Consider the following 17,539-nt stretch of genomic DNA (forward strand, 5'->3'; position numbering starts at 1 on the left):
AGAAGGATAATATTCAGGAAAAGAGCAAAACCTTCTAAGAAAGTTACTTGCTTTATCTGTGGAAAAGAAGGACATTTTGCTAATAACTGCAAAGAGAAGAAGAACAAAAAACAGGTAAAGGTCATGGATATATTCTCCAATATCCACAATCCCCAAGATTGGGATCTCATATCCCATTTTGATGGAGAATACTTTGAAATATCCAGCAGCTCAGATTCTTCAGATGATGATTACCTGATATCAGGAGGATAAGTTTAAATTCTGACCTTTCTGATTCTGATGAAACATTCATTCCTGATATTAAGATGTTTCATTTCAGTTCTTCAGATACATTGTAGGCACAAATAGAAAAGGTAAAAACTCAGCTGTCACTACTGGATCCCACTCAGCTGACAGTGAAAAGAAGATTGACAAAAAAACTTGAAGGCCTAGAAAGACAGCAGCCTTCAACCAGAAATAAAGATGTTTTTAAGAATGAAGAATTTATCCAGAAAGAGTTTGATTCAATGTTCCAGCCTCTGAAGATCAAAGAAGATATTTATGATTCAGGTATGGAAGAAATCAGTACTCTCAAAAAAGAGATTGGAAAAATAGAATCATCAATCCAACATACCAGAAATGAAATGATTCAGTTATCTTCCAGATTGCAATATTTACTTGCTGAATATGATGATCACAATTCTAAATTGGAAAAACTATTGCTGAAAGAAGTTTCAGAGGAAGAAATGCCTATGAAATCAAAGGATGTTGATTTGGTAAATATTTTAGGCATTGATGATAGAGTGGTTATTCCTATAAAGATTAAGTTGCCAAAAATAAAGGAATACACTCTTGATGCTCATATAGACTCAGGTGCTATGAGCATTTGTTGTAAGTATCGAGATATTCCTGCATATTATTGGCAGCCCACAAAGATTTCTTTTAGAGCTGTTAATAAAGAACTAATGGAGATAAATCATATAGCTCCTGATTTTCCAATATATTTAGGTGATGTTCCTGCATATGTTACCTTGTACAGTTATGATACAGGTTCTGATGTTTTATTGGGTCAAGATTTCCTCAAAAGATTTCTCCCAGTAACATTTGCAAAAGATTCAGTTGTTCTGACTACTTGTGAAGATCCAGTTACACTCTCAGCAAAAAGTGACTATCAAGTTAATGTTCAGCCCAATGAATAAGATCATCTCCAAAATAGTCTGCAAGATCTTTCAAAGATCCAAAAGATAATTAAGAATGCAGATCTACATGGTCATAAAATCCTCCAAGGTATTTCTGAAAAACTTAGAAATGATTGTACAGCTAACAGGCCAGATGCATTTTGGACCAGAGAAAAATATTTCGTAGCCTTGCCCTATAAATAAGGATATGTACCTTTTCCCCAAAAAGAAAGCGCTAATTATATGAGTCCTAAAGAGCAAGAATTGTGCAAGTAGGAGATTACTCAACTTTTAGAACAGAAGCATATTGAACCATGCAAAAGTCCGTGGGCATGTCCAGCATTATGTCAACAAGCACAGTGAGTAGAAAAGAGGGAAGAAAAGGTTAGTCATCAACTACAAAACTTTAAATGAAGCACTCATGCCAATAAGGTATCCTCTTCCAAACAAAGAACTCTTACTTGCTAAAATATCAAATGCAAATGTATTTAGTAAGTTTGATCTTAAGAGTGGATTTTGGCAAATTGGCATTCTCCAAGAAGATAGATTTAAAACAGCCTTTATAATCCCACATGGTCAATATCAGTGGACAATTATGTCATTCGGGTTAAAAAATGCCCCATCAGAATTTCAGAAACGCATGGAAGATATTTTCGGGCAGGAAGAGTATATAATTGTATATATTGATGACCTTCTTGTGTATAGTAGAGATGTAAATACTCATAAGATTCATTTAGAAAAGTTCTATAATCTGGTGTACAAGCATGGATTGGTCCTCTCAGACACAGAAGAAAAATTTCAGATTGGAAAAGTCAGAATTGACTACTTAGGTCTACACATTGAGCAAGGACATATTCAGCTTCAACCTCATGTCCTCATGAATCTTCTCAAATTTCCAGACATCATTCTAGATATCAAAACTCTGCAAAGATTCTTTGGTTGCTTAAATTATATCAGACAATTTTATGAGAAGCCATCTGATGATACCAAGATACCACAACAAAGACTCAAAAAACGAAAGGTTGAATGGAATCAGCAAATGACAGTTGGAGTGAAAAATATCAAGAATAAAATCCAGGAATTGCCAAATTTAAAACTTCCATACACTAATCTGCCTTTTATTCTTGAAACAGATGCTTCAAATCATACTTGGGCAGTAGTAGTCTTACAATATTTTATATACAAATGACAAGACCTCCTTTCTATATATAAGAATCTAAGGGGTCATAATATAATCAGAGCCGACATAACAATAATAATGTAAGGGCATAATAATAACAATAATGGGCTTTTATGGGGCACAATAATAACAATATGGGGACTACATGGGCACAACAATATAAAAAGGGGGTTGTACTAATAACAATAAGGGGTTACACTATTAATATAGGGACCTAACAGTGGATATGAGTGTCCAATGTGGGACACTTTGGCCCTTGAAATGTGACCTAAGGAACATTATATATATATATATATATATATATATATATATATGATATACTAAATTACAAATAAAAAACAAAATATAGACATAGAGATCCAAAACTTTTAGAGCATCCACAAAATATTGATACAACTAATTACCACATTAAACACACAAGAAATTAGAATATTCATTACACATAAAATAGAGGTTAGAACTTAAAACCATAAATTGTAGTCTTCTCATTGAGTTATTTGATGTCATCAAATCAAAATGTATGGCATATATTCCAAGGAAAAATAAAAAATAGGGTAGATACTAGAACCATAGATGGAAAAATATCTAAATTCATTTTTCGTCCTCCTCGATGTCAAGATCATCAAGATCACCACCATTGTTTTTACTCTCTACTCCATCCTCCTCCCCTTCTATACCCTATCCAATACTTGAATCTAGTGGTGAGGAGGATGACCCCTCAGGAGGATCACCATCATTAAAGGTGACTGGTTGTAGCATTCGCTCATTGAGATCCAAGTTGGCTAGTGCCAACTCGATGTTGTAGAAACCCATATTGTTAGGAAATACATCCCACATCTTTATCTTTCCCTTCAACTCACGTCTTGCATTGGTATGCCCAGACCGCCTCTTTTTGCATTGAATAAGCATACAAGTAAGTGGAAAATTCCATGTTAATTGTTGTTGTAGTAGCACGGTCGACAACCCATGGAACTTTCTTGGAGCGAGACATTGCAACAAGTACAAAGATTCTTTTAACTTTGAGGGACCTGGTAGAGGCACCAATGTATTTTTGCCTCAATGAAGGCAAGGATGCATTGAAACCTATTTCCTGAAACCATTATTGGAGCTAGCGTGTTTCAGCAATGTCTAGGTTTATAAGAAGGCAAGTGGTGGGGGTAGTTTTAATAGTCCTTCCATTGAACTCGACAACATGACCCCCTTTGATTGCAAAGACTGGAATGGTTCATGAGGTGTGAAGGTCAAAAAGTTTGTTCCCTTCAACATGGCATTACATGTCTCACAAGGTGACATCATTGCTGCAACTTAACATGTTGCCGAAGGAAAGAGTTTCCATAACATTAAATTCAATTCTATTCGCATTATAGAAAACATCTCCTACCTACGATATTGGTAAAAGACATCTCCCACATGGGATATTAGAGTTCTTGGTTGAAACATTTATGTATCCATGTTTCCCCTTTTGTATAGACCATAATGACTGATATGCAAAATAGGATATGAGTAGCCCGTTATAGCTGAAATCGTACCTAAATTCCAAAACATCAGATGGTTATGATTGCTCACTAAATTCTAAAATATCACATAGTTATGATTGCGAGGCTCATTCTACAGTAAGATGGATCTATTCTTATTTTTATTTTGCTCATTTACTAATATATCAACAGAAAAACAAAATATATATAACTATGTAACGATACCACGCGTTTTTATTAACATATGAACGATACAATCTGAGGTATGTTTCTATCAGCGATATAATTTAGAAGACACGAAGAGCACATTAGAAGCATCGCGAGCATAGAAGACAACTAAGAACACATTGTAGGCATCGTGAAATGGATAAACAATTGCGGTGAAAGTAAAGCACGGATGTACTAAGATTTAGCTTGAAGTAATCAACAGAAATACTATATAGGAATACGTTATACTTTGCTGAAGAAACAAAGTCCATCAATATGTGTACTTCAGATTGCACCCATAGAGTCAAACGGAGTGCGTGGGCGAACTGATACCGGAAGGCCGTGCTTCATGGAAAGTAGCAACCCGAACTTGGGAACAACGGGGTGCCTCTCCACTACTCTCACCTCGAAACGGGCAAGAATGGAAGCCGCCGCCCACTTCATCTGCCAAAACGCCAATTCCTTGCCGGTACACCTTCTCGGCCCGCCATTGAAAACCGGGTACCTGAACTCCGATTCTCCCTTCGCGTTCTTCCCGTCGTTGATCCACCTCTCCGGCTTGAACTCCCCGCAATCCTCCCCCCACACACTCTTCAATCTGCACGCAGAGTAGATGAAATACATGATGATGGACCCCCTCTCTAACGTCGTGCCGTCGGGCAGCACGTCGTCCTCCACCGCCTCCACCAGGTCTATCGGAGTAGGCGGATAAAGCCGGAGAGACTCACTCAGCGCCGCCTGCAGATACTTCATCTCTTTTATTTCCTCCATTGAGAAGGGCAACGGATCGTTTCGGTCTGGAGACACCGGCCTCTGATTTAAGATACTTTCTATCTCTTGTACAATCTTTTTCTCAACCTCCCGGTGCTGATGCAGCAGCCAGAAAAACCAAGAGAGGGCCACGTACGTCGTCTGGCCTGCTATGACGAAGTTGACAGAGTAGTCTCTTAAAGTGTCATAGGAAGGCGGGATACCGCCATTAGTCTCCTGTTCACGTAAAAGCACTATCGACAGGAAATCCATAGGTCGGCCCTCCGTGTAGTCCTTCAAAATGTACTGAACATCCGTGCTTTTCTTTCGAGACGCAATGATCGGGGCTAGAAAACGGTCTATAGTTTTCCGAGCCACGTGGACCCTGCTCTCCATTCCGAGGCCCAAGTATCTCAATGTTCTCCAACAGAGGGCGGGCATTAGCAGTCGACACATGCACGCTTCTATACCTTTGTCTAGGGCACTCAGGAGAGGAACCCGCGGGAGATGGGGGAGAAGAGACATGGGATCGAATCCCACTCCATTCCAACAACTGATATCGAACGAAAATCGACGAAATACGTCTTGGAGATCGATGATATGCTCATTGTCAGCAGCACTCTGGAGCACGGGTAGAAGTCTGTCGTGCACCAAGGTTATAGTAGAACGAATTGAATAATTGCGGAAGCTTCGGGAGGTGAGTGCCGATATTGTTAGATTGCTGAGGTGCTTAAAATATTTTCCATCCACCAGGAGAAGACTATTGTCCCCAAACAGATCGCGGAGTACGCTCTTTAAGTAGTTGCTCTTCACAAAGTTATGGAATCTGGTCTTCAGCATATACTCCAGATTTCGTGGATCTGCAGTTAATACCCTATTCATCCAAGGGAGTTGCAGAATGAAAGTTCCTCCACTAAAATTGAGTAGATGAGTGACCCAATCATGCAGATGCTTAAAATTCCAAACCAGCGAAGGAAGCATGCCGACAAGTGGCCACTTCAATGGCAGTTTCATCTTCCAAATCGTGGTCCTCAGTAAAAACGTTGGGATCAAGATGCATGAGATGAGTATGAAGGCCACTTCAGTGAAGCCAAAATTGTTGAATAACAATTGCATCTGCATCCAGTATGTTCCGAGCAAATCCATGGCAGTGGGCAGGCTCCTGGACTCGCTCTCTTATGACGTTTCTTCTCAATTTATTGTATTACCATTTAAAGTCTGAACTATACACCCAAATTATCACCGTCTTACTCATTTACGTTTCAACGAAGACATTTCAAGAGTATGTGCCGAGGCAGGTAATAAAGAAATAATATATATGTTATTTATAAGTTTAAAAATGCGTCGGGATTAAAAAAAAAAAGATATTGGATAAAATTTAATGGAAGATAGTAAAATTTAAAATAAAGTAGTAATAAGAAATAATATATATTGTTATTTATAAGTTTAAAAATGCGTCGGGATTAAAAAAAAAAAGATATTGGATAAAATTTAATGGAAGATAGTAAAATTTAAAAATAAAGTAGTAATAAAAACCTCGATCTGAGTGATTTTAGTATCTCATCGCAGGGGCCCAGTTTCCGAGAGGAGATTGTCTATCTCCAGTTGGTGAACCGAGGCTGGTAAATACTGCTCTCCGTGCTGCCCGCTGTTTGCCTCTATGAGTGGGATTGATCCTACCTTGACACTCGACTGTCCCGAAGGCTATCGAAAATAACAATGGGAAGCTTTATGGGATGGATCAGCGCGAGCGGAGTGGGCTGTGACAAGTGACATGGTCGGATCGATCCAGGTCAGTGCTAGGATATAGGCAAACCGCAGGCACTGCCAAGTGTCAAGGTAAGGTCGATCCCGGCCAGCGCAAGGATATTGGCAAACCACGGGCAGGATTGACAGAGGTCTTTATTAGGTAGTTATAGCTCGCCTGCTTCATAAACCACGGGCAGGATTGACAGAGATCTTTATTAGGTAGTTATAGCTCGCCGAGGTTAAAGTGCGATAGAGCACTTTGGGTTTTGGGAAGCCACCTAGGAGATGGAAGAGAAAATGAGAGAACAATCTCCTTCACTTTTCAGGGATTGATAAATACAGAGTGAATGCTGAGGACAGTGTGCATTTAAGGGGAGGGGAAACATAGTGCCCCTAGTGTAATTACTTACTTATCAAACTTTATGATTTTAATTCTTTTACGAACATTTAAATTAGAGTAATAACCATGGGGCTAAGACAAGTTAGATATTCAGATATTCTTAATGTAAGTATTAATATATTGTTAGGAATGAAATATTGTTTATTTAACTTATCATTTACTTGAAAATATAAGAGAAGCGAATACATGAGTAGTCAAGTTATTTTATTGTTTGGAAATCAATTAAATCAATTAGTGTCTAAAAAGGACAATTTTGAAGTGACAATTGTCACAATATTAAACGTCTTTCTTTTTCTAGATTCCCAAAGATAGCATGATGGGAGATAAAGCTCATGTGATGGGAAGGAAAGAGGATTGTGGGAGAGAAGAAATTTGATGAAAGAAAGGATTTCTAGTGGAGAAAATATTGGATATCAAAAAATACTAGAGATTTTTTTTTACTTTGAACTAGCAGGTTGTTGTTAGGGTTTAAGGAGGAAGAACATCAAAACTAATCAAAATTTATGACAAAACATAACCCAGGGCTCAGGAGGAATTTTTGATACAATAGTTCATTTGGTTGGGGGGAGCGTGCTTGCTCCTATTATATTTCTAAATACTCATATCAATGAACATATTGTTTTATTTAAGTTTCTTTAGAAATTGTTTTTCAATTGTATTACGAATGTATACACAAGGAAAAGAGTTAGTAGAAGAGCATAAAACTTGTTAAATATCTTCATGTTAAATAACTAATCTCTGACATGAATCTAGCTTTGCTTAAAAATTTTGAGTAGCGTAGTGAATTATTTTTGGTTATATTGCTAAACAAGAAAATGAGTAAAATTGTTGGGTGTGTGTTATATTCTCTCCACGACTAGCCCCACGCACAAAGTTGGGGGGTTAGAGGGGGGCAACTAGTTCCCCCTTTGTTGCATCAGGTGCAATGGGGGAGCGGTAGCTCCCCTGCAGAGGGTTCAGGACAATGCCCTGAGAATTTTTTTTTTGGACCCTATATTAGGTGGGTAGACCTACCTCTGGTTTTGTGCATGGATTTCACACATGGTTTTGGGCATGATGGTTTTCTGCCCATGATATTTTATAGATTCGGTCAAGGGAACTACAATTATGTTCTAATCCAGGGTTAGTGGATTGGGTTTTATAGATGCTTCGACATGTATATATATGTATTGTAACATTGAAAGGAATATAATGAAAAATCAATCTGGTAGTCCCAGTTTTGGGATCCAGGGGAAAATCCCTGTGTATATTTTTTTATGTTTTATGCTGTCGCCATTGTTTATTTTCTATTTTTTTAGAATTCGTATGCAAGTAAATTCTATACAGGGTTAAAACCTACGTTTGGTATCAGAGTTGTTTTAGCTTCAAGGGAATGCCTTTGTTGCTGAGGGGTTTTGCTCGGGCTTGTGGTAGACACTGTTCAGTGGAAGATGTACAAGATCGCTTCTTGCGGTGAAAGAAGATGACGAGCAGTGGAAAGATAGGGATCAAGAAATTTAATGGTCAGAGTTTTGAGTTGTGGAAACTCAAGATGGAGGATCTGTTGGTGGATAAAGATCAGTGGATCGTGGTAGATCCGGGTACTAAACCAACGACAATGTCTGATGAAGACTGGAAGAAGTTGGACCGAAAAGCAAAGAGCACAACACGATTGTGTATCTTAGATTCAATATTGTTGAATGTATTATGGGAATCTTCAACAAAGGCTTTGTGGGAAAAGTTAGGGATTTTGTGCCAATCTAAGTCTTTGGTGAATAAATTGTTCATACAAAAAAGTTGTATAATCTGACAATGAAGCATGGAGACTCGGTGGCAGAGAATTTGAACGCCTTGAATACTGTGGTAAGCTAGTTTTTATCTGTTGATATTAAAATATCAAATGAAGGTAAGTGAATTAATTTGTTGTGTTCTCTACCAAATTCGTGGGATAGGCTGGTTGCTGTAATATGTAGCAATGCAACTACCTTGTAGTTTGATGAAATAGTCTCATCCTTGTTGTCAGAGGAGATTAGACGGAAAAATATGGAGGGACAAAATTGTGATGCCTTGTCTGTATGAGCACGGTACTACAACAGAAACAAAAATAAGTCCTCAAGTGGGAGATCTAAATCTAGAGGGAGATATAAATCTTAAGGAAAACCTATAAAGGTGTGCTGGGAATGCGGAAAAGGAAGGACACTTCAAAGAGGACTGTAGATCTAAAGCTCCTGAGAAAGGAAAGGGATCTGATGATGCTCCTTTTGTAGAGGTGAAAACCACCTCAGATGAAAGTGGGGATGTGTGATTGTCTTATTCTTCAAGTACACATGTAGATCATGAGGCATGGTTAATTGACTCAGGTGAATCCTTTCACTTCACTCTCCATAGGGAGTGGTTCTGTGAGTATGAGAAATATGATGGTGGTGATGTATTCTTAGGGGATGATAGGAAGGCTAGAATCATCAAGCACGGAAAAGTCAAGTTGGAGTTGCAAGGTGGAAGGATTAGAACACTTCCAAGTGTCCTGCATATTCCTGGATTGGGTTTTCTGTAAGAAATATGGATGATGCATGTGCTAAAACAATGTTCGAGAAAGATACCTGCAAGATGGTTCATGGAGCATGCACATTGATGCGGGGCATTCAAATTGGAACTCTGTACAAGCTTCTGGGTAGCACTCTTATTGATGGGTGCAACACTTCTGTGGTTCCTAAAAGTGGAGTAGAAAACGTTGTGGTATTTGGAGAAAAGACCATGTTATGGCATCAAAGGCTTGGACATATTGGAGAGAAGGGACTTTGAATACTTCATGGTAATGGTATGGTAGAAGGAATGTCTAATTGCTCTCTGGATTTCAATTTTTGTGAAAATTATGTATATGGGAAGCAGAATCGAGTGAGTTTCCCCTCTGGTGCTAAGAGGGCAAAAGGGATATTAGAGCTTCTGCACAGTGATGTGTTTGGGCCTATGTCGGTTCCATCACTAGGTAAGTCTGTGTACTACATATCATTTATAGATGACTTCTCAAGTAATACATGGATATATTTCCTCAGGAAGAAATATGAAGTCTTTGATAGGTTTAAAGAATTTAAGGTTCTAGTGGAAAACCAGATAGAGAAGAAGATAAAGGTGTTAAGGACAGATATCGGTGGAGAGTTCTGCAAGAAGGAATTTGAAAATTTCTGTAAGAAGTGTGGTATAGCACAATAGAAGACTACTCCATACACACCTCATCAAAATGGAGTTGCAGAAAGAATGAACAAGACATTGATGGAAAAGGCAAGAAGCATATTCAGTGGTGTCGGGTTAGGATAGGAATTCTGGGTAGAGGTGGTGGAGACTACATGTTACCTAGTTAATAAATCACCTTCATCAGAATTGGAAGATAAGTATCCAAAAGAGGTATGGACTAGTAAGAAGCCTTGTCTTTCACATCTGAGGCTATTTAGCTATGATGCACATGTACATGTTCCAAAGGAGAAAAGACCAAATTGGATGGTAAATCTGAAAGGTGCATCCTTATTGGGTATAAGGATGGTTTAAAAGGTTATAAGCATTGGAACTGAGAAACAAGGAAGGTTGTGTACAACCGAGATGTGGTGTTTAGAGAGGTGAAATTTGTTATTAAACATGAAATCCTGCCAAAGGAACCTGAGAAGATAGAGTTTGAGCTAAAGGAGGAAGAATCAGACCCTACAACAAAAGAGGAATCAAAAGATGAAGAACCAAAAACCCTAGCTGTGAGAAGATCAATTCGAGAAAGAAGGCAGCCAAAAAAGCATAGTCCATCCGCTTTCTGTTCAAATTTATTTATCTATTATTGATGATGATCCCAGAACTGTGAGGGAGGCAAACTCAGGAAGGAGGCCATGATTGATGAAATGGAATCTTTGCACAAAAAATGAGGCTTGGGATTTGGTGAAGTTGACCACTGGAAGAAAATGGGTGTTTAAGAAGAAGATGAATTTAGAAGGAAAGGTGGAGAAATACAAAGCTCGGTTGGTAGAAAAAGGTTATTCCCAGGTGTCGGGGATTGATTTTTGTGATATTTTTTCTCTTATTTCCAAGGTAGCTTCTACTAGATTAATTTTATCTATTGTTTCTACTTTTGATTTTGAGGTAGAACAGATGGATGTGAAGACAACATTTATTCACGGAGATTTGGAAGAAGAGATCTACATGAAGCAACCTGAAGGCTTTGGGGTGAAGGGTAAGAAATAACTAGTATGCAGGTTAAAAAAGTCTCTCTAAGGGTTAAAACAGTCGCCAAGGATTTGGTATCAGAAATTTGATACATTTATACGGGGACTTCGCTTCCCCAAAAGCAAAGAATAGCATTCTGTGTATTTTAAATTAATTGGTGGGCATGTTATTTATTTGGTCTTGTATGTGGATGATATGTTGTTGATTAGAAATAAAAATGAAATTATTGAGTATTTGAAGACCCAATTGTCCTCCAAATTCGACATGAAATATCTTGGTGCTGCAAACTATATTTTGGGCATGGATATTAAACGAGATCGGGCAAAGAGGAATCTCTCGTTAAAGCAAAGGAGTATGTTGAGACAATACTATAGAGGTTTAATATGCAGGGTAGTAAATCGGTGAAGGATCCTATTCTTATCGGTGTAAAGTTATTTGTTGAATAGTGTCCCAAGACACAAAAAGTTCCATACGCAAGTGCAGTCGAGAGCCTAATGTATGGAATGGTCTATACTAGATCAGATATTGCACATGTAGTGGGAGTATTGAGCAGGTTTATGTCAAAACCAAGAAAGGAGCATTGGACAATAGTGAAGCGGGTTTTCAGGGATTTGCGTGGCACTAGTGATTATGGTTTTTGCTACCAAGGTAGACCAGGATTGGATAGAGTTTTGGACATCCATGGCTTTGTTGATGCAGATTAGGCTAGAGATCTGGATCAGAGAAGATCTACAAGTTGGCATGTGTTTAACCTATTTGGACGTGCAGTTAGTTGGATGAACAAGAGACAGTTTGTAGTGGCATTTTCAACTACAAAGATAGAATATGTGGTAGCTAGTCATGTAAGCAAGGAAGTAGTTTGGTTGCAGAGATTGTGTTCAAGTATGGGGTTAGTACAGTGAGCTATAAGGATAGAATGTGACAGTCAAAGTGAAATTTTCTTGGCAAAGAATCTTACTTATCATTCAAATACAAATAACATTGATGTTTAGTATCATTTTGTGAGGGGTATGGTTGAGGACAAAAAGGTGTTGCTAGTAAAGGTGGACACTTTGAAGAATATTGTAGATGCATTGACGAAGTTTGTGAGTACTGAGAAGTTTTATTGCTGCAGAGAAACAATGGGCATTGTAGGGCTGGACCAATGAATAAGCTCTCCTATGAACCCTTGTGCGGAAAAGGAAACAACAAGTGGGAAAATTTTGGGTGTGTGTTATATTCTTTCCAAAAATAGATCCATGCGCAAAGTCGGGGGGTTAGAGGCGGGTGGCCAGTCCCCCCTTTGTTGCACCGAGCATAGCCCCCCTTGCATGGGGTTCAGGGCAGCGCCCCAAGAAATTTTTTTTGGACCCTATATTAGGTGGGTGGACCTACCTATGGTTTTGTACATGGATTTCACCCACGGTTTTGGGCATGATGGTTTTCTTCCCACGGTGTTTTGTAGATCTGGTAAAGGGAACTATGATTATGTTCTAATCTATGGTTAATGGATTGGGGTTTATGCATGCTTCAATATGTATATATATGTATTGTAGCATTGAAATGAATATAATGAAAAATAAATCTGGTAGTTTCAGTTTTGGAATTTAGGGGAAAATCTCTGTGTATATTTGTTTTATGTTTTATGCTCTCGCCATTGTTTATTTTCTACTTTTTTAGAATTCATATGTAGGTAATTGATTGAGAAAATCTAAGAATGTGTTCCCTGCCATTTAATGCCTAGTATTGGGGACCATATCCACTAATCAAGGGATTTTGATAGGGAGAGCTTATTCCATTCATGGGGGATGATTCGTAATCATTTTATATAAGTAACAAGTCGAATATTTCTCTAGATATAGATTTTCAATAGTGTTATTGTGGAGAGAGCTTGTATTTTTGCAGCTCTATTATATTTTCTTGCAGGGATGTAATTCTATTGATGAAAATAATGAATATTGGTGTCATGTTCAGCTTCCAAATATTGTTCTCCTCCATAGGTCTCTGAGTTTCCTTGGGCTTGTCCATCCCAGGAACCTCAAAGCCCTTTTGAATCATTTTCTTTCCTTCTTTTCACTGCTTATTCACATGCATCTTTAGTTTTTATTTCTTTCTATTTCTGCATTTAGTATTAATGATTTCTTGTTGTAGGATTGAGTTAAATGGTTAATGAAAGTTCTTTTGCATGATCAAAAGCATTATTTCATCCTTGGAAAAGTGTTGGAAGTTCATAGTAATCATTGAGCTGGTCGAATTAGTCTTCTTAATCCCAAATCTAGATTTCTGGAACTCCTCTGTGGCAAAGAACAATAAATTTCTGCTACTTTTTAGAGCATGCTAACAAGCTTCAATCGAGTTGGTTCCACTTTCATTAGATCACAAAAACATTCTAGTTCATAAAAAAATTACCCCATTTCATTTGCACTTGATTAGGTTAGGCATTTTTTAGATTTACTAGCTCACTAGTTCTCGAATTTCTAGATTTTTGACTAGTAATGTTTTTCTATTTTTTAGCATGGGTTAACAGAGGTATTTTTGAGTGATTCCACTTGGAATGGGGACCTAATACATCCTAGTTAATAAAAAAATTTGTCTCATCCTATTTGGATTTTATTTTTCCTTGTCATTTAATGAATTATAGTAAATGTGTACATCCTATAGGAAATCACTATAACATCCTGTAGGAAATCCTGTAGCATCCTATAGGAAACCCTGTTTTGAGGCTGAATTGAGGAAAAAGCCTCTAGAAAGCTGGCAAAAGGGTCCCTACTTTTCTCCCAAGCATTCTGACCATTCACCATCATCTCCAAGCCACCTGCCACATCACCAAAAGAGATTATCTTTCACACTCTCACATGAAAAAAGACAAAAAGAAAAACATATTTATTTTATTCATTTACATGCACAACAGTAGAAGGTTTGATGGTTTGAATCTGCATGCTTATGACAGTAGGATTGCATACATGTTAACTTAGCATTCTTTTGAAGCAAAGCCTCTTAGCAGTTAGTTAGAAAATGGTGTGTTTTATCATTTGATTTATGTCTCTTTCCTTGTACTTTCTCTCTTGCAATAGGTTAAGCTTCCATTTCAAACATTTCATTTTCTGCAATTAGTTTAGGATGTGACTTCAGTACATGCACTCCATTACATCATGACAGCAAAGGAAGGACACATTATATGTTGCACATATAGTGTCGATACCTCTTAAGTTTGTATGAACCTCGGGTTGATAATTAAAGTCAGTAGCCTTGGGAGTTGCAGCATTCTTATTGCAATACCGAGGCTCATCAGCTGATACATAGGAATAAATTCATGCTAACCATTAAAACAATTCTTACTTAATTTGTAAAGAAAAACCCTTAGAGTAGCAGCCACAGAAACCCATATTTCAGGAGCCTTACAACTAACTACCTCGGTAAACAGAATTTCTTAAATGTAGTCTAAGCTTAAAATGGTTGAGGGATAGTATGGAAAGCCTAGGGTTTTAAATTCAAAATTGGTTGGGATAATGAAGAGATGAGCATAAAAAAATAGAGACCTATTTTAAGAGAACCTGTAGAAACAAAGAAAAAAAATGTGCCTATCAAAGAACTTAACACATGTATATCTAACTAGTACAAGAAAAAGACTAATAAATAGAGAAATAACTAAACATGAAGTTTTGTATCTGAAGGAAGGTTACCATTCAAGAAATAACTAGAGAATAATACTTTTACATTAACTACTAATACTTGAAAATAATTCATCCATAAAATCTAGTGAATAGAATAACAAAGAAAGTATGTTAAGTTGAAGTTTCTACATGGTTACATATAAGTTGTTCTAATATAGGTAGTTCAAGGACCTATTGAAGAATATATGCATACTTAATTATTGTACATAGTAGGCCATAGTGGGCCAAAGAATATCACCATGATATAATTGCCCTACAAAAATAGGGAAAATAGAAATTTAACAAATATTCTAGTACTCGAAACGAACTAGGATATGTGTAAACATCATATATATTTTTCCAACCTATCACTAAAATGATGATAAGAGACTAACCTAGAACTCAATCAAGAAATAAAAACTTCTTAGCAAGAAGAAACTTAAATTTACTTATAAACCTTGAGAAAAATCAAAAGGGTCCATTCCAATATATTACAAGAAGAGAACTTGGTTGAATGTTGAGATGCATAGTCCTTGTAACAAGTAAATTTTCATTAGCAAGGGAGAGTTCAAGTAGCGAACCATGTAAAGCTAAAACCCAAGTATAAATTTAACAAGGAAAGGAAACACTAATGGTGTACATGGGGCTCGAGATAATTCTTCGTTTAGAATGGTTGAATGAGGTTGAAACCCTAAACATGCTGAGGAAGGGTTTGAAGACTTAATTAATGAAACTTATACCAACATCGTAGAATAATAACTAGACAAAATGGTTCACCCCATTAATATTGAGTAACTTGAAGAAAATAAAAAGCATACAAAGCTAAAATTTACCTCCAAGATAATGCAAACCCTGGTGTCTAAGACCAACAACTGTTATAATCATTGAGAGAGTCATAGTAGCTTCACCCAAGTGTGCATAACCAAAAAATGGAAAACTAGAAGTAACTAAAAACACACAAAGAGGAAACCCTCCAAAAATAAACATGGAAATTACAAAGAAGATTAAGAAAGATATCTTATTTTCCAAAATTACCTAAGAAAGCCTTATATTGTGAATAAAATGATTCCACTCTCTTGGGATGGAACAAAAGTAATCCCTTGAAAGAAATTGGTAACAAAAGCGTTGATGAACTGACTAATAGAAGGTTCAGGAAAGAACTGTGAAATGTTTAAATGAAGTTGTAAAGCCCCTTTCGAGGTGCTTAGACCTGCATAAAATGTTACAAAACTTGTCATTTAACAACCTATTAAAATTTTGAGATAAGCAAAAAAAAACCTTAATTAAAAAACTTAGGAAATTCAATGGTGGCTATTATTTGTAGCATTTGATTACTCAGTGATTATGTTGTTGGGTTGAGCCATCCTATTTCTTCAGTCAAGTAGACTTTTTCCATGAGGAGAGAAACAAAATTAGAGAAGAAACTTTGTATAAAATTCTATATGGTTTGAAAAACTCAAGAGATGTAAAAATACTCATAAAACTTACAGAGCATAGAACTAAAAGACCCCAACATCGTAAATGACAAAGGAAACAAAGGAGGAGGGGAATAGTAAAACTAATTGATTCTCGAAGGATTCTCACCATTAGGCCTTCAAATTAGATCTCAACCATCCCTCTTTGCCATATCACATAGTTGGATGAGATGTCGTAATGAAACTATGCCACATAACTATAATCAGATGGCCCATCATAGTATGGCTATGACACATTAAATTCTTGCTTAAGGGGTAATGCATGGGTAACAAATATTTATGCTACATATGCAATACCATGGTATTAACTATGTTGATAGCACATTGGTAGGGTGGATATGAAAGCTTTGCAAGGTCGTGGTATCAAGTGTATTATAAAACCCCCCCTTTTTATTTAACCAAAGGGCAAATGACCAAAAATTCCCAATGAACTATACATGGTTCAAGTATTATGCTAGGATGGCTTGAGTATAATAAGCCTCTTGATCATTATCAATGTTAATTCTCTTCCTCAATGGATGCATATTATCGGTACAAAGTAAAGTTTAGGTTAAGATTGTTTTTATCCCTATAAACTAAAAACAACAATGAACATAAAGTAAAAATTGTGTAGTCAGAGACAAACCAACATATGATATGTTTATTTTCAATATGTGACAAAGAAGCATGTGATTGTTTCCAACATCATAATGAGACAAGTATAGGTGTAAAATAACATAAGAAAAAATATTATTTTATTGTGTAAATTGTATATTATGGGAGAGTAGCTAAGAGAGTCCTTTGATATTTGGAGACTGCAAATTTTGGTATTGAGAATAATAATGATTTGAATGTTGAGTTGACGGGTTATTCAGATTCTAATTGGGTAGGAGATCCAGAGGATAGGAGCTCTACCTCTGGTTATGGATTCATTATCGGATCCAATATTATGTCATGGAGGAACAAGAAACAACTAACTGTTTCTTTGTCTTCCATTGAAGTTGAGTACAAGGCCTTATGCAGTGCAACTTGTGAAGAAATTTGGCTAAGAAGAATTCTTTAAGACATGGGAGAAAAAAAAGAAGGGCCAACAATCACTAAGTGTGACAACCAAAGCTCTATCAAACTGGAAAACAAATGAGTCTATCATGCAAGATCAAAACACATTGAAACACAACATCATTTTTGTATGATAAAACATGTAGTAAAAGGTAACTAATTTAATCTATTGTAATACAAATGATAACGTGGTAGACATATTTAATATGCATCTAGGAAAATATAAAGTTATTGTTGTGTAGAGACAACTTATGTGCGATAAGTAATTCATTTCTCCATTAAGTGGGGACTTAC

General features: G+C 36.9%; 1 pseudogene; it reads right to left on the reverse strand.

The window, feature by feature from the left end:
- Positions 1–4,081: 4,081 nt before the first annotated feature.
- Positions 4,082–6,005, reverse strand: LOC149221746 (cytochrome P450 86B1 pseudogene; annotated as a pseudogene).
- Between the last annotated feature and the right edge of the window lie 11,534 nt (positions 6,006–17,539).

The sequence above is a fragment of the Pinus tabuliformis genome, chromosome Q (assembly GCF_031772625.1).
Source record: "Pinus tabuliformis cultivar Carrire ecotype Pingquan chromosome Q, CPIR1, whole genome shotgun sequence".
Classification (NCBI taxonomy): Eukaryota; Viridiplantae; Streptophyta; class Pinopsida; order Pinales; family Pinaceae; genus Pinus; species Pinus tabuliformis.